This window comes from Cololabis saira, chromosome 23, assembly GCF_033807715.1.
Source record: "Cololabis saira isolate AMF1-May2022 chromosome 23, fColSai1.1, whole genome shotgun sequence".
NCBI lineage: Eukaryota > Metazoa > Chordata > Actinopteri > Beloniformes > Belonidae > Cololabis > Cololabis saira.
The window spans coordinates 24,064,817-24,088,180 of record NC_084609.1 but is presented as its reverse complement, the minus strand read 5'-3'; positions in this window follow the sequence as shown (position 1 = coordinate 24,088,180).

Here is a 23,364-nt window from a genome sequence, read left to right as displayed (position 1 = left end):
GTGGAATTTAATTGAGTCCAACGCTGACATGCACCTCTGCTGCCGCCGGAGGGTAATGAACAGAGCTCTGCGGATGTTAAGTCTCTCAGTCCAGATGTGTCTGTATTTCCCTGACTATCTGCGTGATTGCAGATGAACCCAAAGCTGCTATCTGCAGTGATTCTGAAGGCTTGTAGACTTCATTGTAATAACAGGAAACATGAAGAGATTGTTGTGTTTTCTCGAGCTATCAAAGTGCAGTTCGGGGTAACGGACCAGTCCCATAACTCATTAACAGCTTGTGCTGAGGCTGATGATCATTAATGTGGGAATATTTGTTCAGTAAGAGCTATACCAAAGCCAAAAAGCAAGGGGGTAATTGCATTTTAGCTGAGATTTAATACCAGCTTAACCCGGTATTAAACCTGCATGAAGGGCTGTGCAATTAATCACATTTTAATTGATTTTGAATGATTTCAAATTGTGGGTGGGTTAAGGATTCTGTCCTCCCTCCTGTGTGTAACTTAGAGTTATTTAGTTGAATGACACTGAGATCACATAAAAATGTTGAAGGATTATTTGAGTGACTCTATCAGCATTTGCTTTGCCTGTTTGAATGTTGTTTCTGTCTGAAATGAAGGTTTCCCATAGAAATATCCACATTTTAGTGGTATTTTCCTGTCAGTCAAGTGGAATTTCTTCATGTTTCCGTGGTGGTTTTGTGTAGAGTCGTTCAAATAGTGATAGCAGGATCGGAAATACTCGCCGGTACTGCTGAAAATTGGTGTCGGTTAATATTTACTTCCACACTAGTTTGCTTTTGAGAATTTTTCAGTGAAATCTTTCCAACGTTAAATTTGAATGGTGAAAACTGAAAAGAAAAAAAAAAACAGAAAAGATCTGTTTATCCTTATGACCCCCTTTTTGAGAATAACTCTTTTCCATTTAAAAAAAAAAAACTTACCTTGTCATGGGTTTTGTTTTGAAAGTGTTTAGTTTGCATCAAGCTGTTTTACTTCCTGCCTGATCATTTGCACATGTGTCCCGTCAACCCTCGTCCATGTGTCAGAATTTGTTGCCTGTCCTCCCCGTCCTCCTGTGAGTCTGTACCGTGTCCTGCTCTGGTTTCTGGTCACTTTGTCTTTGATGCTTTGTTTCACTTTTCTTCAGGGATTTTCTCTTTATAGCAGGATTTTTCATTAATTAATAAACTTTTTTTTTCCCTCCCCCTATTGGGTCCTGTGTTTACTGACCCATTCTCACCCTCTGAAATCTGCGCCTGGGGTCTTTGACTAGATATAGGAGTTTGGCCTGCAGTGGACTGATGATCTGTCCAGGGTTTCCCCCTGCTTTTCAGCTGCAGAGAGCTGAGACCGGCTCCAGCAGGTCCCTGTGATCCCGAATAGAGATAAGCAGGTGTAGATGACGGGTGGAGATAACTGATGAAATATGTAGCCTCCTTTAGGCCTGTTGGAGATGTTGTCTCTGATTTAGAGATCAACAGAAGAGTTTGTTTTGATGATGAGTTATTTATTCACCAGAATCAGGATTCGGTGCAAAGACTAACACACACTCGCACTTTGTGTGTAGCTTTCGAACCTTCATTGATGTTATTCTTATAATTGTCCTAATGTTCTGTTGGGATGTCCTTGCAGGCCTCGTCAGTCTACATAACCCAAAGTCCCCTTAAAGTATAATTTCAGATCAATAATTAGCACTTAAGTAGAATCCAGATCAGCAGTTAGATGGTCAGATGAAATGATCCTGTTAACTCCATTTCAAACTCTGAATGAGAATAGAATTAAATAAACTAGGTAAAATGCTTTTTTTTAATGGACGTAAAATCAATACAACATATACAGTATAAAACAATAAACTGAGATGCAGGAGCTCCTACAGCTAGATGCTAACTGACAATTGAACGTAGTCTCAAAAGAAAAGCCTTTTCAGCCGTGAGACTTCGGTTCAAAACTTTTAAAATGAATCTTTTCCCATCGCTCTCTCTGTGTCATTGAATATGCACCTGTAGCACCGGTCGTATATGACGGTAGTAAGATCGATCGGCTCTTTGGCTCCAGCTCCTCTCCTCCGTCGCTGAACTAATGTTTTCACCGTCCCTTTTGTCAGACTCCCATGAATTTTGGAGTATCTACTGCAATAAAGAAGTTCTTTGTTAGACAACAAAAAGCTTTTCCAATTCATGTGATCGGAAGATGTGACAAAAGAAATTCAGAATTGATGGGGGTTCTCAAAATGATGGCAAGACGTGAAAGGAAAACACTTATTCTGTCTGGTAGAGTGACTACCATCCAAAAAACTCCAACGTGACACAATAATATGTCTCAGTTTGGAGTTATTAAGGCCTTTTATTTAATTTTTAATAATCCTCCCAGCAGTAGGCTACTTTGTTTTAGGTTTGTTTTGTTTTCTTAAATCGTTTTAAGTTAAAAGACAAAAGTGTTGATTCCTTATTTGTAAATGCTGTTGAAAGCAGAGTCGGTAAGAGTTTTACAGACGAATCTACACTTGTTAAGAAAAACTTGAGTAGTGTGCTGCTCATGTAAACAGGAGTTCTTAATTTAGGCGTCTAAAAATGCAGAGAAAAGTCAGGATGCTGACCTGACAGACGCTCAGTTTATTGAGCCAAATGAGAGGAAGGAGTTGCAAAATGAACTTTGACCAGTCTAAAAATAAGGAAAGAAGGAAGGAAAAGCAAAGAAGGTAATAAAGGAACGAATGACGAAAGGGAGGTAGGAAGAAAAAATAGTAAAGGAGGGTAAAAAAGGAGGAAAAGAGGAAAGGAAGAAGGAAGGAGAGAAGAATTGGGTCATGTTGACCCAAAGACAGCACAAGGGTTAAACCACATACAGACTTGAGGCCTCTTGCCCTGGTTTAGTTCAGGCATCACAGTGCGCTTTGATTTTTCTCTGCGTGGAAAGAAATCCCATCAACAGATTTTTGAGTCAGTAGAGTTGAATAGATGACACCGCATTAGGCTTCTGACCAGTCCCACTTGGAGCAGCAGCGTTGCAGTCCGGCTGTATGGGGGTTTACCGGCTAGACGAGATCAGGAGTTTTAATGAAAGTGATGATGAACTGAATCTCAAAATATATGTTTCTCCACATGTCTTGTCCTTGGTGTTAATAACCTTATAAAAATGATGGATGGTGTCAAACCAAAAATGCTTTTTAACTTCTAACTTCTAACATAAAGCTCGACCTTGTTCGTGGTTGAAAGCTGAAATCTGAATTGTTTGCCTTCATCCTCCACAAGTTAACAACTAAAACTCTTCATCAGCTGGACTCCTCAACCTTTGACCCCACCAACGGCTCTAAAGATAACAGCCAGACGGCCTGAAAGCTGTCTATTGTTGAAAAAGTCCATTTGGAATCTTTGAACTTTAGAAATATCAGAATAATATCAGAACTTGACCGATAATTGCTCCGTCTGCAGAGGTCTTTCAGTGTGAAATCACATTTTTCCCAGAAACTACTGAATAACTAAATAAAGTCTAGTCGGCTACAATTACAAAGAACTTTTCTGCAAGTAAAAAACAGAAATTGTGAAATTCCTAGTTCATACCTATTAACACACCTGCTATTATGAACGTCCGTCCTGAGTGATGCGTGGTCCAACGGGCAGCCTCCTGACGACAGTCAGGATGTACAGTATCTGCCGCTGCGTTGAGATCCGGATGTGGTCTGGATCACAAGTACCCACTTTCTTTGTGCAAACACAATATACTGTATTTTGGACCGCACTGCAAGTCCTCCTACGTAACCGACATCCTCTGTCTGGACCGACGGACACACTCATTTGCACATCAATGGTGTCACATGAAAGTGTGAAATGATGAGTGGGAACCAACAGAACCAACAACATATAGCCTGTTTTTATTTTTAGGTTCAATTCGTGCCAAAAATATGTTCACGCAGTCATTGGTTTAGCTTCACTGCTCATTCCACAAGATATTTATCCATGTTTACGTAACGATCAACAGTTGTTTGTCTGCTTCTGACAAAACTCCTTAACACGGTGAAGGGTGTGGTTGTGTCAGCTTTTGTCTGGGCCTCTGCCTGCTTGCACTCCATCGCAGTTTAGTCCATTATCATCCATGTACAAGACATGTGTAGTTCTGATGTGTCATCTTTGTGTCTTGATCTGATGGGACTATGATCACCCTTCTGATGAGACCTTGGTTGACCATTAGTGGAAATCTTTGTGAAATGAGTGCTTTACATCATTATTTACACATAGGATTGGTTAAAGTAGTCAACCTCAGTACTCAATGGCTACTTTATAGTCTGATTACACATATCACACTATATTGTCTGTACCTCCTGTGTCTGTCTCTCCCACATGTATTACATGACCTAACCTCTCAATGCAAACTATTTTCCAAACACTTAGATGGGACCATCTTCTTCTGATGAAATTCAGTAGTAATTCCCATGAAAAAACAATGCGTCAAATGTTATATCGTTTTTTTGTCCCCTTTTGCAGGTAACAAAGCAGCCAAGCAACACATGCCAATACCAGGCGGGAATGGATGTCCTTGGAACTGTCCACCAGTGATTGGATCCCCGGGACGGATGCTAATACCAGGTCTAAACATTACCGAAGAGTCACTGCTTCCATCCTTTAAGCAGCTGCTATGAGGCAGGTGTAAAGGCAAGATTGGGGGGATGTGGGACAATGCAGCCGTCCTGTCCTTCTCCAGTATGACCAACGGATGTCACATTGAGATCTGTATAAATTATACCAACTTGTGAAAAAGAGAGCACAAGGCATTTCTTTTAAATTATCTTAATAACTGTTGCTTGAGCCGTAGCTACTATGGATCTGTTCCATGGGAAACATCATTAAATGATTGATTGCCTCTCCGACACTGTTCTCACTGGACCGGTTCCCTCAAAGTCACTGATGCAGAGAGAGAAAGAGACACTCCTCACCATTCACCTCCCTGCGGAATAGCACCATCGACTTAAAAGGGTATGTCTCCGCTGCTCCCAGAGAGTTCAACACGTCTCTTTTATGAAGTATGTACATAGTCGGCCGAGTCTCAGGTCTCAGCGGACACGAGCTATACTTTTGATCAACCCGCAATGAGGAGGAAGTTGTATGTATTCATGAAGCACCATAACCCCGAGCTATCTCTCTTCTTTTTAAAAATGTTTTGCCCTCCTCAGGCTTGGTCACTTCCACTCTTCTTGCACTCGGGCCTGAAGGGTTTTTCCGCTCGTGGATTTCAGCAGCTTTGAAATGACTCGACCAAGTCACGCGATGGCTCAGATTCTAACTTCAAGCCCATTTCTTCTTTGCATCTCATTTGTTCTGTGTAGTTATTCGATTATAAAAGCCAGTAATCTCATCTCGCCGTGTGTCAAATTTCAGCGAGGATGATGTTTTGCCGTTGAAACTGCTTCACCTCTGAGCAGACCTCCTGCTTGATTTTTGTTTCTTGCAAAGCCTTAGTCAGGGGAAAGGTGGACGGTGCGCAGCTTTTTTCCCACACCTCTCAGCAGGTCTGGATCACACACTTGGACTGATCCCGGTGAGTGATGGATGATCTTATCCAGACCAGAACAACATTTCACTGGTACTTTTGGTAAGCAGATGAGATGAACATCTCCTTGTTGGAGGTGTTGCTTAACCAATAACACGCTGCTCTGTTAGACCTTCTTGGCTCATTGAGATGTCAGTATCACAATTGTCAGTGCCAAAGTAAATATATATATTAGGGTACCTGCTGGTGCATGGTTCATCACTTCTTTATTGTATCACGTGATGTTTCTCCCCTGCTACTTTATCCAGTCTTATCCCACAAGTAAATGGCACATCAAGTAACTGAACAGGATGTAAAACTTCAGCTCTTCTTTCTTTTCTTGTCTTTAAAAAAATCTAAAACGAAAGCACTACTGCTCTTAAATAAACCAAGTTGGTGCGTCATCACCTATTCCTACCACTTGATGGCAGTCTTGGAGCACAGCATGGTTGGGTTGTCCTTGCCCGCAGCCCTCACGGTGCACACATGCTCGGTGCTCCTCAGAAGTGTCTGTAAGGTCGGTAAAGCTGCAGGTCTCTCTTTTATATCTTCTGCAGGTATGCTTTTTATCTGCACGCACATTATGTGCACTTCTACATCTGTGCTGCAGCTTTGAGTTACAGATTCAACTTCATAAATCACTTAAAAAAAAAAGAAAAAGAAATTCAGCACGCATCATGCAACTGTGATGAAGACTGGAGGTGTCCATCATCAAATCCTGTCTCCTTGGCTTGACCTTGTCCCAGGAAAATCATGTTTATTTGCCAGTTCAGGGGTTTTTCCAGAGAGCTTATCTGTGAAATATTGAAATACTGACAAGGTTGGAGTACTAATTTATGTATGAACACAGTAATGATAGAAGCTAGAATTAGTGATGATGCTGGTATATGATACGAGGTCAGATACGAGGTCAGATTTGCCCTGCTTGTGCCTTTTTTAAGTTAATTAAACATTTTTGAGGATTGTCTTGGGGTAATAAACATTCAAGCCTTTTGAGGAAGTTTACATTTTTTTGGATTGAAGTGGCTCTCTGAATAGTACCTGTATCTGCTCACTTGTTCGTCACAGTGACGACAGGAGTCTGTGTAACACTGAAAGAAGTGCAAATGTGAGAGAGACTGCTGCGAAACCCAAGTATGTGGCAAAAATCTGAGAGAAGCTGTAGATTCAACTCCCAAAAGACACGTACACCGCTGTTGTGTTGAGGGGGGATCAGCTGGAGGAAAAAGTCAAGTTTACATTTTAGAAGAGCTGAGAGATTACATCCCCGCTCTGATTCTGGAGGCCTGATAAGGGTTTGTTGTGTTTGCAACAACTTTTGCTTGTCAAATTCTTTCTTTGAAATGCGACAACTTTCTTGTTCAAAGGGGAAGTGAGCTCGTCTTCTGGGAAACGATGCTCGCCAAGTGGACTGGATCCACTTGGACCACCTTCTCTCAGTTTTTACTGTGACTATCAGACCGCTTCTTTCTGGTTACCATAGAGACATGACGTGGATAAAGGAGCCAGGAAACAGAGACTGTTGAAGATGAAGATGAAAGGAGGTAGAAGGCTGTAATCAGACTGTCTCCTTCGGTCACACCTCGGATCCATCTCTTCGCCTCCACTGGCCCACGTCCCACACAGGAGAACCCGCCTCCAAATAAATCACAACCGGGCCACAAGTCACCTCTCATTGCTGCACCCAACAGGAGAGCCACGGCGGCAGGGAGCCGGGCTGGAGGGGAGGGGGATGTCAGCCTTGTTGTAGGTGTGCCAGTCCTCGTCCCATCCCGGTTCTCCCATCAACTTCCCAACAGCTTCTCTGCCAATATAGTTTCTTACAGCATGGTGAGCTGAAGGCTCGGGGGTTAATAGTGTAATGATTGTGTTTTATAGGGAGCTGTGCACCTGAAGGACTGCTGCGTCCTCTTGTGTTTTCTTTTGTCTTAAAGGGGACCTATTATGAAAAACAGGTTTTTCTCTTGCTTTAACATATATAAAGTGGTCTCCCCTCAGCCTGCCAACTCAGAGAAGGAGGAAAGCAACCAAATTCTGCAGTGTCTGTACAGCCGCCCGGATGAGCCATCCAGTGTGATGTGGCTTCTACGATCCGTTCAGATTCTGCTCCCTTTCGTTACGTAACCAAAATGCAAACCACACCCACAACTAAACACTGTGTAACTGCATGCGAGCGTCCAACTATCGCGTCGCACTGCGTGACATGGGACGCTCTCTGTCCATCTCCCTCTAGCAGCTGACACTTTATTTAGGTTTTTGTAGTGAAATGAGGAGGTATCATAGAGATAACTTCTCATTTCAACTAACTGGATCAGCCGTTCCTCATCCATGACTGTTTCCTACAGCGCTTTCAACCGGCTTTCAACGCGAGCGACAGGAAGAAAATAGAAGCAGGGCGTCTCACAAATGTTCAGCTCAAAACGGCGCGCCGCTGCGTCACTCGCGGCCAATTAGGACAGTCCAATAGAAAATAAAGCAATGGAATTGATTTTGTCCCTGACGCTCGCATCGCATGCAGTTAGGACACGGTAACTCCGCCGGCCGGAGCTTCCGCCATTTTTTTCGTAGCGGTGTATCGCGTCATTCAGGCAGCCAATCAGCACAGAGCCTCATTATCATAGGCCCCGCCCACTCAGAATCCCTCATAGATAATGAGGTTAGAGAATGAGAAGATAAAGACATGGCTCAGAGGCTGAATTTCTAATTTATTTAGCAAAAACAATCAAAAGCTTGTTTTTAAGACATTCAAGGCCTGTTTAAAACAGGGATTAGATGCCATAATAGGTCCCCTTTAATTTCCCCCTTTTTTGATTGTTTCATACCCTGTTTTCAGAAGTATCTTAGCACTTGGTGATTTGGAAAAGGCTTATAATTACAGCGTGGTCACGAGCTGTTGGCTGACTCCCGCAGCTGCTCTGCGTGGGATGGCGGCCTCCTGCGATGTGTGTTTGTATGTCAGCTTCCCTCCGAGAGGTCAGCCTGAAGTTGAGAAGGGTAGCAGATGCGCTACTTCATACTGCCTATACACCAGCTGGGTGCTGTGTCAAAGTGTTATTAGCCCCTATCAGGGGGAGCGAAAAGCATATGCATTTCACAACACAAACTCATTCTGACAATTCCTTCTCTTATTCTGCCCCAAAATGGCAACATTCCATAAAAAAAACAGCCACTAATATTTCTCTCAGAGCAACCACATTTTCTTGACAGTAACTGTGGCTGTAGGACTTCTTAAATAGCTTTTTTGTTGCTGGAAAACACAATTTCATTATCGTTTTTTTTTTTTTAAATAAACATGTTGTGTAGGAGTTTAAAATTCTTTGGAGACTGCAAGGAAACCGTTACGGCTTGTGGGCAATCATTACCCCGGCCAGCCATCCTAATCTTTTTTCTTCTTTGATGCAAACAACATTCTCTCTCTCGAGAGCCTGTTCACGATGTGAATGAGTATAACTGCCCAGTCTAGGCAATTAGGTAGCCTACAGAAATATAAATACGTTTGGAATAATCCAATTCAGACTAAATCCAACTAGGTTATAAAAAACAAATGAACTACTTTGGTTTGAATTTAGTTCTGAAAAATGCTTAACCTGAAGGAATAACTGTTGGTTGGGTATTGTGAACTGGGCTCCGAGTGATGTTTGAGCATGAGCTCCAGCGGATGGTAGCTACTGTAAATGTACCTGCGAAGCACATTTAAATTTGCTAGCAGTATGTCCAGATTTCTAGGCTAACAATTGCATGTTCACCTTAATAACATTGACACTTGAACTCCAAGGGGCCATGGAGGTTGGAGATCCTGTTGTGATCTGCCGAAGAATATCAGCTGCTCAGTCATGAGCTAAATGCTAACCATTTATGCTCAAAATGATGAACAAACCATTGAGACCAAAACTTTTTTCTTTTAAGATTGACTTGCTGTTGCAACCAGTCGAGGAACTGCAACGAATCTTAGCTCTGCATGAGACTCAACCCGGGAGTTGGATGGTTGGTGCTCGATGAAGAACAAATGGACGTTGTCACATTTTGATTTCATATCTGATAAATAATAATGCCTTGATCCATGCATGTGTTACTGGCTTTTTCAGCACACAGGGATTAGTATAAAGTGTCAGGCTCTCCATAATTAGTGTCTAGCAACACAGACACCTCCTGCAGGGGGTGGAGTGAAGTTAAAAGGCTAACTCCACCCACTAACATTCGTCTCATCAGTTGTGTGAAATAAGACCTGGAAACAGGCATTGTGGCATAGAATTGTCAAATTGGTTTAATTCAACGTATGAATTGTTACAAATGACTTTTGTAATACTGTATTTGACCCGGTCTTTGTACGTTTTGACCGTATAGAAACGTATGTGTACCTGCTGTACTCTACTGCCCTTACTTTTTAACAACTTGTTCTTTCTATTATTTTACCTCTTTTCTTATCATTTTATTTCATTTTATTTGTTATTTATGTTTTAATTGTGTCTTGCTGCTTTTAATGTTGATGTAAACCACTTTGCCTAACATTGGCTGCTTTAAATAGAGCTTAAACATCTTTGTTTTTAAATACCACAAAGACACAGTACAGCAGCTCATGTTTCAACAAATAAAATAATCTGAATGTGCATGCTTTTTATTGTTTTAATGTGTCTCATGGATGGCTGCCATGTGAAGTGTTTACGTGAGTCACTTGCCAGGCAGCTGCAGACGCCTCACCCCGCCACGGTCTCCACGGTCTCCACGCTCGGCCTCATCATACGCTGGTTTCTGGGTCTAGCCATTTGGCCCCCGTCCTGTCCCTGGATACTGGAGCATGTTAGTGACAATTGCCACAGGAGTGGAAAGGGGACATCGGATGCACCTGCTCAATGGCGCACATACTATTACACACACCACAGCCCTCTTCAGAGAGTTTTTTTAGTGTGTGTGTGTGTTTGATGGTTTTGCAGTCACGCGTGGTGCATCTCAGGATCACTGAGACTTGACTGCTGGGCCCCCAACCAACTGGCTACCCATATGGATAGAGAGAGAGTTGCAGCCCCACACTCATCAACTCTCCTTCCTCTATTCCCCGTTACCTCAACCCCTTTCACCACACTCCCCTTCTGCCCCGGCCTCCCTTCTTGCCACAGCACTCCTGCTGACTGGCTCATTCTTTTTTTAATGAATTGCCGGGCTTCACCTGCAACGGAGTGGAAATTCCCCCCTCGTCGTCCCCCGTGTGTCGCACTGGCTTTTCTCCTGGATGGAGATTCAGAGGGACGGCCAGGAGCGCGATGCATGGAAATTGTTTAAAACATTTTCAAAAGCTGTTGGACGTCTTTGATCGAGGCTGCAATGCCCACTTCCAGATATTTTGTACAATGTGCCGCCTATTCGGAGTCAAAATATCCCATTGTTGATCGACAAAAACACTATGATTGCTTGTCTGACAGGCGATATGATTGAGGCATCTAATAGCTCCAAAGCAACACTGTAATCTTACTTAATACTTATATTGGCAAAAACCTCCAAAGTTGTGTTTACCACCATCGTTCTAGAGAAACTCTCACCTCTGCCAAAGAGGACAAACGATGCCACAAAGTGACTAGAGGTCATATCCTGACACAAACTATTACCCGACTGAATCTCTGAATCTGAACTGAATCTTATTTTATATTTCAAAGATGTTTTATTTTTCCCTTTTCTGTCCACTGAGAAGTTACAACATATCAATTACATCGTAATTATATTGGTTGATAAAAAGCTGACGCGCATCCTTCAAAGAGCTTAATATCACCTAATTGTTGACATCTCCTTGGTATGTTTTAAACACTGAAACTCTCATTTTAACCACTGTGATTTTTAACATCAGAACTGATCTCTTTTTTTGAATTGCTTATCTGTGATTGATTACGGCATAAGTCCTAACGTTTCCAATTTTCATCCTGTTTGTGGACTGCTTGGCGCCACAGATCCATCCTACTATCCTTCTGTCAAATAAACAAAAATGCAAAACAATAATTTCTTCATTATTTGATGACCAAAACTACCCTGCTTGGGTTTCCTTCTTACCCCACGACAGATTGATTTTAAAGCACTTGTTTTCATCCACATGGGGATGTGCTCCCAAGGGGTAGGTTTTTTCTACAGGGTATTACCTGCTGTTATCATCGGAGTGTCTGCTATCTGTGTTTATGAAATAATATTATGAATTAAAGCTGCAAGCAGCGATGAACGGGCCCTCGCGCGTGCAATTTTCATCAATAAAGGTCAAGGACTCAAAACTAAGTCCGATGAAACCACCCATGACTCTTTATGTCAAACCATTCAAAAGTTATTGCAGAAAAGAGGAACTATCAAATATTGACCAATCAGAAGAAGAGGCGGGGATAATTTGCACCAATTAAGGTGAAAGACTCAAAACCGAGTCCGATGACACCACCCACGAGTCTTTATGTCAAAACATTCAAAAGTTATGGCAGAAAGTAGGAACTATCAAATATGGACCAATCAGATGAAGGGGGGCGCGCTTTTTGGCGTCTATCGTCGCCACAGTAACGCTTTTGACTGAGAAAAGTAATGCGCATCGTCGCAGGATGGAGACGCACATTTTGATGTATAACACACCTGGGTGCACCTTACGGTTCGGGCGAAGAAGCGGCCGAAGGAATGGCATAAATTGCGGCAAAATTACGCGATTAATTCAAAATGACCGACTTCCTGTTCGGTTTCGGCCATGGCGCCAAGAGACTTTTCTTTAAGTTGCAACATGATACAGGTGTGTAGCGATTTTCGTGCATGTACGTCAAACCGTATTATGGGGCTATAGGCACAAAGTTTTCTAGGGGGCGCTGTTGAGCCATTAGGCCACGGCCATTAATGCAAACCATTAAATATCAAATTTTTTGCCAGGCCTGGCTTGCATGCAAAATTTGGTGACTTTTGGGACACGTTTATGGGGGCAAAAAGGCCCTCATTTCGTCAGAAGAAAAGCGAGGAAAATAAAAACGAGGAAAATAAAAACGAGAACTCCTACAGATACAATAGGGCCTTCGCACTGTCAGTGCTCGGGCCCTAATTAATGTCCGCCCATTAGTTCCAATAATATGCAATAAGTTGATATAGAAAAAAGTTTGATTTCTCGGGTTTTCTTGAGTTGTAGTTTGATAAAAAATGTGTCACTGTGAGCCAGCTCGCCAGCATTGGCATTGACATCTACATAAAAAGAAAGGTTGCTGATCTCTCCTCTTGTGCTGCACAGTCGTGTTTACAGCTATCCACAATTAGCACTTTGATCCGTAGCATTTTTTTCCTCCCGCTATGCTGGGGTTTTCTCCCAAACACAGGCTCACTCAACAGGCACATGAGTTAGTTTATTTCACTCTTTTGGAAAAGAACAACAGTCGTCACTGAGAAACACATTTTCTGTGGGTTGCAGGTCTTTCTTTCTCGTGTCCCAGCAGGCTGCTGCATCAATAGAAAAAGAAACTAATTAGAGATCTGCTCCAGCTGTGTTAAATTAGTTTCTCCTGGCACTGCTCGCTGAACCACTAGCCCACAATTCCTCATTCAGCCGTGACCACTATGACTGCAACAAACAAGAAAAAGTAAGTGATCCCCTTGGCATGAGCTGGTTTTCTGGATTAATGTTATATTAAATGTAATTTGACCTTCTATGTTAAGATAACAGATAAACTAGTGCTTTACCAGGTTACATACAAACAACTGTAATTTCTTCTTTATTTATTAAACACATCCATTAAACAATGACAGTTCTAGTTGTTGTATATGTGTAATGTTTAGGAGCAAAATAAAGACGCTAAAATACTGAGACTAGAGTACTAGGATTGTCTGCTTTGACTTCACCTATTTCTTGGATCATTTCTCAAACCAGCGTTCCATTTGTAAAAGAAAGATCAAAGAAATGATGGAGAAAATTCCAACTTTGATTCATTTAGAGAAGAAAGTTCTGTATTTGGTTTTCACAAAGCAGCAGAGCAACAACCAGACTGGCATCAACAAAAGACATTCATGATGGTTTGCTGAGGAGGAGGATTTCTGGGGAATAACTGTAGTCAGTTTTGCTGTAAAAATGTAATGATCTAAGGTGTTATTAGCAATTCTTCCACATCTTGGTTGTTTGATTAATTGTGCTTGGATGTTCCTGTAGAAGTCTTTGGATAAAGTCCACCTCAATTCATTCTTTATCGATGGAATTGCCTGTAAATGAAAGGGATACGAGACGGCTAGAGATCATTTTTGTGAAGTGGATGGGTAACGCTGTCCGGGCAACTTCAGTACAAGCAACACTTTGAACATTTTTTATATATCTGATAAAGTCAAATGATGCCTGCATTTGTTGTCTACAAACAGAAAGGATTAAAACATCATTTTCTTACCTCAACTATTAGACCCCCATAGGATGACCTCACAATTGCATGGATATAAATCTGTGAACCTACAATGCTTGTAAAGTTCACAAACTCCATTTAAAATCTCTAATAGGACAAATGCCAGTATTTAGGTCATATCTAAGCAGAAAAATAGGAAATTCATCATGTTTTATAACCTTTCAAGCACCGCTGGGGAACCTGGTGTTAGACCAAATAATATAGAACAATTAAAAAACACTTTCCTCCTCATCTTTCACTCCTACTGATTTCTCTGCCCTCTTTATAACAAAAATAACATTTAGCATGAGTCCCTCAGCAGTGCCTGCTTCATACTTCACCATCACATCACCCCGAACCTATTCCCAGGCTACACTCAGACGGCTTTGGCACAATGCTATTACTGAGGCCAGCCCATAGGAAATAGACTGAGAGGAGAGCTTATTGATTGTCTCTGTGTGAGAGCTGGTTGATTTTCTCTCTCACCTGTATCACCTCTCTCTGTTGCACTCCCTCTTCATGTCAGCTGCTTTACCTCTTCTGTCTCTCCCCTGCATTAAAATCCAAGGTGAAGAACCCACAGTCATCCACAAATACAACGCAGCTGCAGGGGTTCGTCTCTTCAAGTCCACACATTTAATCTCCCTGTGTATAGAACCACTGCAGAACAAAACCCAATAACGGTTATCGTTATTAGATTTGATCCAAAATGCGAGGATGCATTCGTGTGTAGAAGGACGCAAAGCTTGAAAGAGTGAGGGAGGAAAATCGAAGCCATCAGGCCACGAGGACATTTTACTGCATAGTGCACTTGCTGCACCTTTTTTTTTTTCCTTTTAAAGAGAAGCTTTTTGACTTAAACTGTGTAAACAGAGTTAATTTATTATCTGCCCTTTTAGTATCTGATTCTAGTTCAGCGCTTAGCAACACACTGCAGTTTGATTTACAAGAGGCCATTTAATATTCATGCATACCTCGGAGACATCAGACTCAGTCCCGGGACACAGCTGAAGATGTATCATCTCCGCAATCGCTTCCTGTTTTTTTCAACGTCAAAAATAAACCTCTTTGACCTTAGTCTGAAACTGCTGTCTTTCGTTGCTCGGCGTCACTTTTTCATTGTCATTCTGTATTAGGCAACACTTTTCTCTGCCTTTTAGCCTCCTTGTGTTTCCATCCCGAGTGGATTCAGAGCCTCTCAGTCATAAATACAGTATAGCATGGCTGATAAGGGTGAGATGGAGGGGGCTCTTCTACATCTCCTGCAAGCATTCTGCCATATGCCCTGACTTTTAATGACCTGCCATCTCCCTTAGGGGGATGGAGACGGAGAGATTAGAAACGGAGAACATCCAATATTTCTGGATGTCAACAAAACTAAATAACAAAGTCCTTGAAGAGCCTCAAAACGAATGTATGTCAACATTAACAAACGCTGCTGTGAATGCAAGATTTCGATGGAAAGTGTGTCTGTTAGTCTACAAGGGGAGATATGATATTTCTTCATTTGTATGTGTCTTGGAACCGTGTATTTCCGTATCCTTTTGTAGATTTATCGCTATATTGGGCTCCCTGTGGCATGTATGTAAGCTTCTCCCTGATATGTATAGGTCTCAAAGGTGAAGCATGCTCGAGATTGGCTGGTGGCTTGCAGGACAAATCCCACATCGCTTGTTTGCACATGCACAAGACGTAACCTTTTCCATGACGGATCTTTATCCACCCTCACAACCAGAGATGCACGGAGCGGGAGAGCGTGTAAACGCGAATACACTCGTAGGACATGGGGAGGTGATGCTCTCCCGTTAGCTGTGCGTGTGCAGATATCTGCATGTTTGTGTGGACGTTGGACCCCGGGTCTTGTGTGGTTCGTGTCCCTGTGTAAATGCTGTCCGGCCATGCAGAGGAGCCGAAGTGAATGATTGCCTTGTTTCTGCAGAGGACAAGAAGTAGCGGCTGGCTCTCTTAATGGAACTCTCCAGCTGTCAGATTTCAAATTGTTGGTCCTTTTTTTTTTTCTCCCCCCACCAGTGATAAGAGCCGAGCTCAGAGTCGGCCTCAGGCTACCTGAAGGAGTGCAATCGACACAGTACAGTGTACAAACACCACAACACTCTTAATTATACTATACAATGCAAAGTTGTCAGTAACCAAGATAACGGCAGAGAAACAAATTGTCTTGCAACTTTACACTACCTACGTCTGAGGTAAAGCAAATGCAGCACGATGTGGAGATGGGTAGAGATAAATCTGGAAATGGGGTTATGGTTTGACTTCATTTAAATTATGAAAATGTGCTTTTCTTTGGCCCTCAATCTGACAAGCTGTCATCCTATCTGCACATCAGAATTCCTCTCTTACTGTCTACTGCAGGTATGAGAGACACTCATAAACAACCCCATTAAGCCAAAGCTGCACTCTTAAAACTTCCTTTTTAAAAAATAAAAATAAAATCTGGTCTTTGTCATCTTTTTTTTTAATGAGAAGGGAACATGGTTGGATGTTTACGTCAAACATCTAGAACACAATATAACACGCCAGTATGATATTGCTCCTGCAGATGAATTACTTGCTGCAGATTAAGTGGCTTAAAAGCAAAGAACAGCCATTGTGTGATGTTCTTCCTGGACACTGCAGGAGTACGTTTGCATCTTATCTGCTCTTTTAGATTAGATTCTAAGTTACTGCTATCACACTTGTAATAATTAAGCAACCCATCAGAGTTACTGATCTCAATGACACTTCTTAGTCCATCCCATCAGAGGCGTGGGAGACATACGAGGGAAGGAGTGGAGAGATGTTTTGGGAAAATCTGCGTAACCGTGCATGCAGTGCACTGTAAAGTATACTTCCCACCAGTGCTGCGGTTGTTGTTAGCAGGTAGTGCACCAGTGGAAGTTAAGCCACGGCATAATTAAAGGCAAGTCATGTGACCTCGTTTCTGCTCCAGCTAGTTTCTTTCTGAGCATCACGTAACAAAACTGGAAAAGTAAGAACACCTGAGTCTAAAACTTTCATATTTCCTTCAAGTGATTTGAAGTCAATATTCAAACAATATCAGTTTTATCTCTGTGATTGTGTAGGCTCGTTAGAACACCGAGTTCTTATTGAACCTCCAGTTTAAAATCCAGAGATTTCTGTCTATCTTGTCAAAAGTTTATTTCTAAAAACAGTTGAGGTGGAAACGGTCCCTTTCCCTGATACCTTTTGTTCTTAGAAAAAGTTTTAAACCACTGAGATGAGTTTTAACTCCATCTTTACAGTTCACGAGTGGGACTTGTCTCCACGGCAACCAAGACAACAGAGACATTATATGTCTCAAACATGCTTTTCACTTTCTGGTATGGCCCTGGTGATTATCTAGAGGAGCTGCATAAAACCTTAGGAAATCACGCAGTAGTTGTTCTCTAAGCGTGCACTCAGACATGTTCTCAGAAGGTTTTGATGTGCTCACCGTTGCTGACATCTCATACGATCATCTTTGCATTCACACTGACTGAGCTCCCTTTATTCCCCTTTCTTCTGAGTGAGCGCCGTGGAATGATGAGAATGACAGACACTTAGACGAGGGCAGCAGATGACTTTTTGATTGTGTGTGTGGAGCAGGAAGGCGTCGGCCGAGATGGATATTTGATTGGCTAATGCGTCAAGGTGGGTTTCAACGAAGGGCACCCCGTTCTGGCCCCGCTCCCTCCTCCTCCTCTCCCTCTGCCTCTCGTTTCCTCTCAGCCTTGACTGAACGAGACCACCCATTGGGGACGTCCCTGATCAATGCAGTCATTATCTGTGCTGCACACACTCTCGCAGTCGCGGGGGACAAATGAGGGAGAGATGTGCTATGACTAGGTCAGAGCGGTGGCAAATGTAAATGTGTCCGGTGAAATATGCTGGCGACTGTCGCACCATTAGCCAGGCTGCGGAGCGAGCCGACTCTCTGGCCTCAGGTACAATAACAAATTCTCACTGCTCTTTTTTTTTTTTTTCCCCTCTCTGTGTCCTCTCCCTATGCTGCTTTCTTTACTTCTCTCTTTTTACTTGCTTCTGATACAAAGCCATAATAATCTCCACCAACAGATACTTGCGTGCACCTGTACGCATGCACCGCGCTACCCTGTTTGTTTGTCACACATCTGGGTTTCCGTATCTGTTCCCGCCTGCCGGTGTCTATGTGAAGCCGCTGCAAACTCAGTCCCAGTGGACCAGCAGCGATCTGAGTGGAACAGTGTAATGATTCCCGTCTGTTAGCTCTGCGCCACCTGTACGTGCGGCAGTGTTTGCCGACACAACATGTTTGTTTGCTGTTTGTAATGGCTTCACCCCACGGCAGTTCACTGCGAGCAGGGAGTGAGAAGACAGGGGGGTGGTGGAGAAAAAGAAGCGGTATGTTGCAGTGGAGGAGGAAGACACAAATTAAAAAAGCATGAGAAGTTTAAAAATGGAAAAGGAGCAGTGAGATGTGCAGTGGGGATCCTGATGGGGGCACTGGAGGACCTGCTGTGGTTTAGTTCCCCCAGACCGCTTTGCTGCTGGAAGCAACGTTAGTTGCCAACAAGTCCCATCCTGTGTTTGCAAGTATTGAATGAATACGTTCACAGGAAATACAAATGAAATCTGATACATATTTCGTTATACTGTCTGGAGGTAGTTGTGCTTGAATGTGGAGCAAAGAACAAATATTGGTACAGTATTTGACCACATGCAGGATAAAAAAGGGTGAAATTCTGCAGGTTAAAGATTGTCTGTGATTATCGTGACAATCAAAACGTGACAATCAAAGAAAATGTCTCCCATGTAAATGAAAGCTAATAGACACCAGCTGTGGGCTTGTTACTCAAAAAAAAAAAAAAACCCTCATTAGTCACCCCCCCCCCCCCCCCCCCCCCCCCTTAAATACTTGAATCTAAAAGGTTACTGCCTTCTATGAAGCACATCTGTGGAGAGGTGGGAGACAAGGACAAAAATGATCATCACATTCATTTGAGAAGACATCCACCCGTGACCGTAACTGGTCATCTGAGGGTGCAGATGAGCCGACGTCTTCCTCCTCACAGTCGGAACAAGCTGCAACCTCCTGCTTTGAAAAATGACTCTAATGAGGACGTGTCACTGGAGTCGCTGCTGCAGCTGCGGGTGGACACTGAGATGGGGCCAGCGGGCATTGGTGCAGCTCTGGGAGCGTTTATTCAACATGCCGAAAGTTGTTTGACACTTCCACGCAGAGATCGAGGTACCAAGATGCTACAGATCCCGTCTCATAGTGATATCCTGAAGGTACAATCCAGTCGTGGCCAGACGCTTCAAGAAGTATTTGTTTTCACAAAGTCTGCTGCTTCAGTGTTTTTAGATCTTTCTGTCAAATGTTACTATGGTATATCGATGTACAATTACAAGCATGCTGTCTGCTGTCATAGGGCAACATCCTGACTGATGGCAGCTTATTCTTGCAAAATGTATGCTTGGAGTTTGTCCGAATTTGTGGGTTTTTGATTGGGATTACGGTCTGGGGGAATTTCCTGGCCATTGACTCAACATTTCAATGTTTTTTTTTCACCCAAGCCACTTAGTTATCCCTTTTGTTTTACAGCAAGGGGCTCCATCATGATGGAAAAGCTATTGTTCATGACCAAACGGTTCTTGGATGGTTGGGAGATGTTCCTCTCATAGGATGTTTTGGTACCAGTCTTTATCCATGGCTGGGTTCATAGTCCAGTCCCCAGGAGGAGAAGAAGCCCCACACACGAATGGTGTCTGGATGCTTTACTGTTGGCGTGACACAGTACTGATAGTACCGCTCACCTTTTCTGCTCTGGGCAAGCTTTCTTTCAGGGTGCCTCAAAAAATCAGAAAGGGGATTCATCAGAGAAAATGACATTACTCCGGTGCTCGACAGTCCAATCCCTGTACGTTTTGCAAAATATCAGTTGGTCCCTGATGGTTTTCCTGGAGAGAAAAGGCTTTGTTGCTGCTCTTCTTGACACCAGGCCATCCTCCAGAAGTCTTCGCCTCGCTGCCAGCAGTTGAATCAACTTTAGGAGACGGTCCTGGCACTTGCTGAACTTTCTGGGGCGCCCTGAAGCCTTCTTCAATACAGTTGAACCTCTCTCCTTGGCAGTCCTGACAATACGATAAATGTTTGATTATTGCAATCATACCAGCAGCAACATCCTTTCCTGTGAAGCCTTTTTTGTGCAAAAGCAATGATGATTGTGGGCATTTCCTTGCAGGTGGCCATGGTCAACCGAGGAAGAACAATGATTTCAAGCATCATCCTCCATTTAAAGCTTCCACTCTGTTATTCGAACTAAATCAGCATGACATATTGATTTCCAGTCTTGTCCTCGTCAACACTCTCACCCGTGTTAACGAGAGAACCACTGAAATGATGCTGGCTGGTCCTTTTGTGGCTGAAATGCAGTGGAAATGGGTTATTTTGGGATTATGTTCATTTTCATGCCAAATAGGGACTTTGCAATTCATCTGATCACTCTTCATAACATTCTGGAGTAAATGCAAATTACTGTCATAGCAACGGAGGGAGCAGACTTTGTGAAAATGAATATTAGTGTCAGTCTAAAAACTTTTGGTCATGGCTGCAGTCCCTCCACAGTGTGTGCTTCCATGTTGGGCTGAAGACGGCCCCTCACTGGCTGCGTCACCATTAAAAATATAAATTTATATAGTCTCCCCGTCTCCCTAGTCCCTGTCGCTACTGGCTTTAGAGGAGCTACAGCGGCTTCAGAGGGGAGATGACGGCCTCCCTCAGCTGATGGAGGCTCCCCCAGGTTGCAGCAGGATTCGCCAAGTAGCGTGCGCGCTAAGTTGAGTGACAAAGTTTGTAATGCAACAGGTTTAGTCAGTTTCTGCCTCCAACTACTGACACAGCAGATTTTTTCCTCTTCTTCTGCTGTCTTCAGCTTGCTCGCCACTTGGCCAGGCATTCTGAGTGTGGGCCTGATGCTGCTGTCTCACGGCCCACTGGGTCGCCACTTAGCGTCGTAATAACTGACTGAATTCATCCTTTGCATGGAATTTGCATGTAAAAGAAATGTAACAGATTTGAAATTAAGTATTACACCCTTCACACAGCAAGGCGTGGTGGGATAAAAGGAGGCGGAACAATCTGACTCTGTGAAAGGGGCTCTTGATTCTGATGTTTCAGTAGAAACATCTGGATCATCAAATCCATACTTCAGAAACCTCTGGATGACATCACTTAAAGGTTCACTAAATTCTCTTCAAACAATCTACAGGTCCGCATCAACAGGCTTGTACACTCTAAACAGCTTTTCAAAGTTTGACCCTTTATCGTGGTCGTTTGTTGTGGTGAAAACTCGACTAATGTACTGAACCTCCATCTGAAGACGGTTAGCAGTCCAGATTAGCAGGTCTAGAGACGGGCCATGGGTGTACACTGCCTCCAATAAATTGTTCCCATCGCACGCATCCCATTCGTTATCAATGGAAAGCAAGGAGGTGTGTTTATCGCCTATGCAAGGGATCTTGGGAAGGCAGGGCGTCCAGGCAGCGTGTCAAAAAAGTTGAGTATTACTCAACTTTATGCAAATGATGGTATTTGCAGCTGTATGCAGCGTGAGGGCATTGACCAATCACAGTTCACACCACTCTCTGTGCCATATATTTTTCTTTAGCTGTGTGGTTGAATTAATTTTTTTAAATTATCCATCACGTCAAAATATTGACTGATTTGTAAGTACAGGGGGAGTGATGTGATTGCACCACGGCAGCTATGAGGCCTTATTTCTGGATAGAGCTTTGGTACTCTCATTTTTTCCATATTTGATTTTACATTTATTCATCCATCCAAGCAGATCTGAGCTAAATTCTTATCTTAGACTTAAGATAACCTCCATGAAGTCCACAATGTCAAAGTAGCAACACACTGCTAGTACCATGGGATTGCTCTAAGATGCACACATCCCTTATAAGTGACTGCTTAAACGTAGCTCGCCACATTTCTCTCCAGGTTTTTAAGTTCTGCTGTGTTTCGTATTATAATTTACAACTTGGCGGTGATTCTCCAACCTTGGCCGGACCTGCAGATGTTTTTCACTGGCCCTCTGACCTCTTCTTAACCTGATAGACTGCAGCGGTGGCAGGTCACCCACTAAGCCAAGATAATACTGTTAGGGGATGAAGAGCCGGCAAAATTGCAGCTGCTGCTATAGGTGCACAGCTTGAGACTCAGAACACGGCGTCTGTTACTGCACTCATGAAGTTGTCAGTGTGCTTCCAAGACGGTACTCACTTAATGGCAACCCAGCAAGCACTAGCTTTGAACAAAGTTGAATTCCAGCTGTGTAAAAGTGAATAAATATGCCTTTTTCTTTCCTAGGCTGCTTCCGTCACTTTATGCAGGTACAATCAAATGAATTCTCCCCATCACCCCCCCGCTGTGGCATTTCCCACTTACAATTTGGAATATAGCCACTTTGAACTCTTAAAAGACACTCTTTTTGTGTTTCGACGCGTTACGTGACTTCTGGAACTAGTTTGGCTCAAGCGTACTTTTGATGTGACCCAGCATTTGCTGGATTAATGATCAATCTTTGTTCGAGGCCAATAATTTACAAATCCTTATGAGGTCTGAGCTTTGTTGTAACTTGGAAATAAGTCAATTTAAAATGCAATATTTTTTCTAGCATCAGCTTCAGCACATCGGCATTTGTTTGTCCATTACTGAATACTTCTTTGCAAAGTGTTGGACTACCGTCCATATGATTATGAATTCATGACATATGTGAGTGGGTGAACATTTCTCTTGGACCAGTAAACCTAAAGACCTAAACTTTCATGATCCCTGCCTCATGGTGAGTTTACGACACCTCCAGCGTGGTCTGGAGAACGGAAAGACCCCATGGACACCAGGATTTGCATATGTGACCCTCTTGGTGATAAGGCACCACACTTTGATTGGACAAGGACCCCAAGCTGCAGGAAGGGGTATCAACTTCCTGTATGCAGCTATAAAAGAGGAGACCCCCCTCTCTCCACTCTCTTCTCTCTTTTCTGCTTCTTCCTTCTCACCCACAGGTCTCTGTAACACCAGGGAGCCAGCCAAGGGCCGGCTTTCTCCTTCGTGAACGAAGGAGCGTCCGTTTTGCAGCGCTGCACGAGCGACCCACGCAGTTCCGAGCCCAGAAAGCCGAACTAGGGACCCTGCATTGCCTCGACGTGAACGCGACGCCGATCCGAAGTTGAAGGAAGCCAAGTGCTGTTCCCAGCTGCCATCCCCTCATCTGCAGCAAGGACACAGGAGGGAGTGATAACCGCTTTATCAGGATCCCCTGCTGAGCGTAAACACCCAGCTGTTCCCCGAGGAACGCTGACCGACCACCCCTTTTTTCCTTCAACTGCAAAGATTCACGTGAGAGGCTGTTTTTGGTGTCTGGGCAGAGAAAACTTTAAGAGTTAGTTTACCCTTGTGAGCTGGACTGCTGATCCCGTCATAGTTGTGTTTATTAACT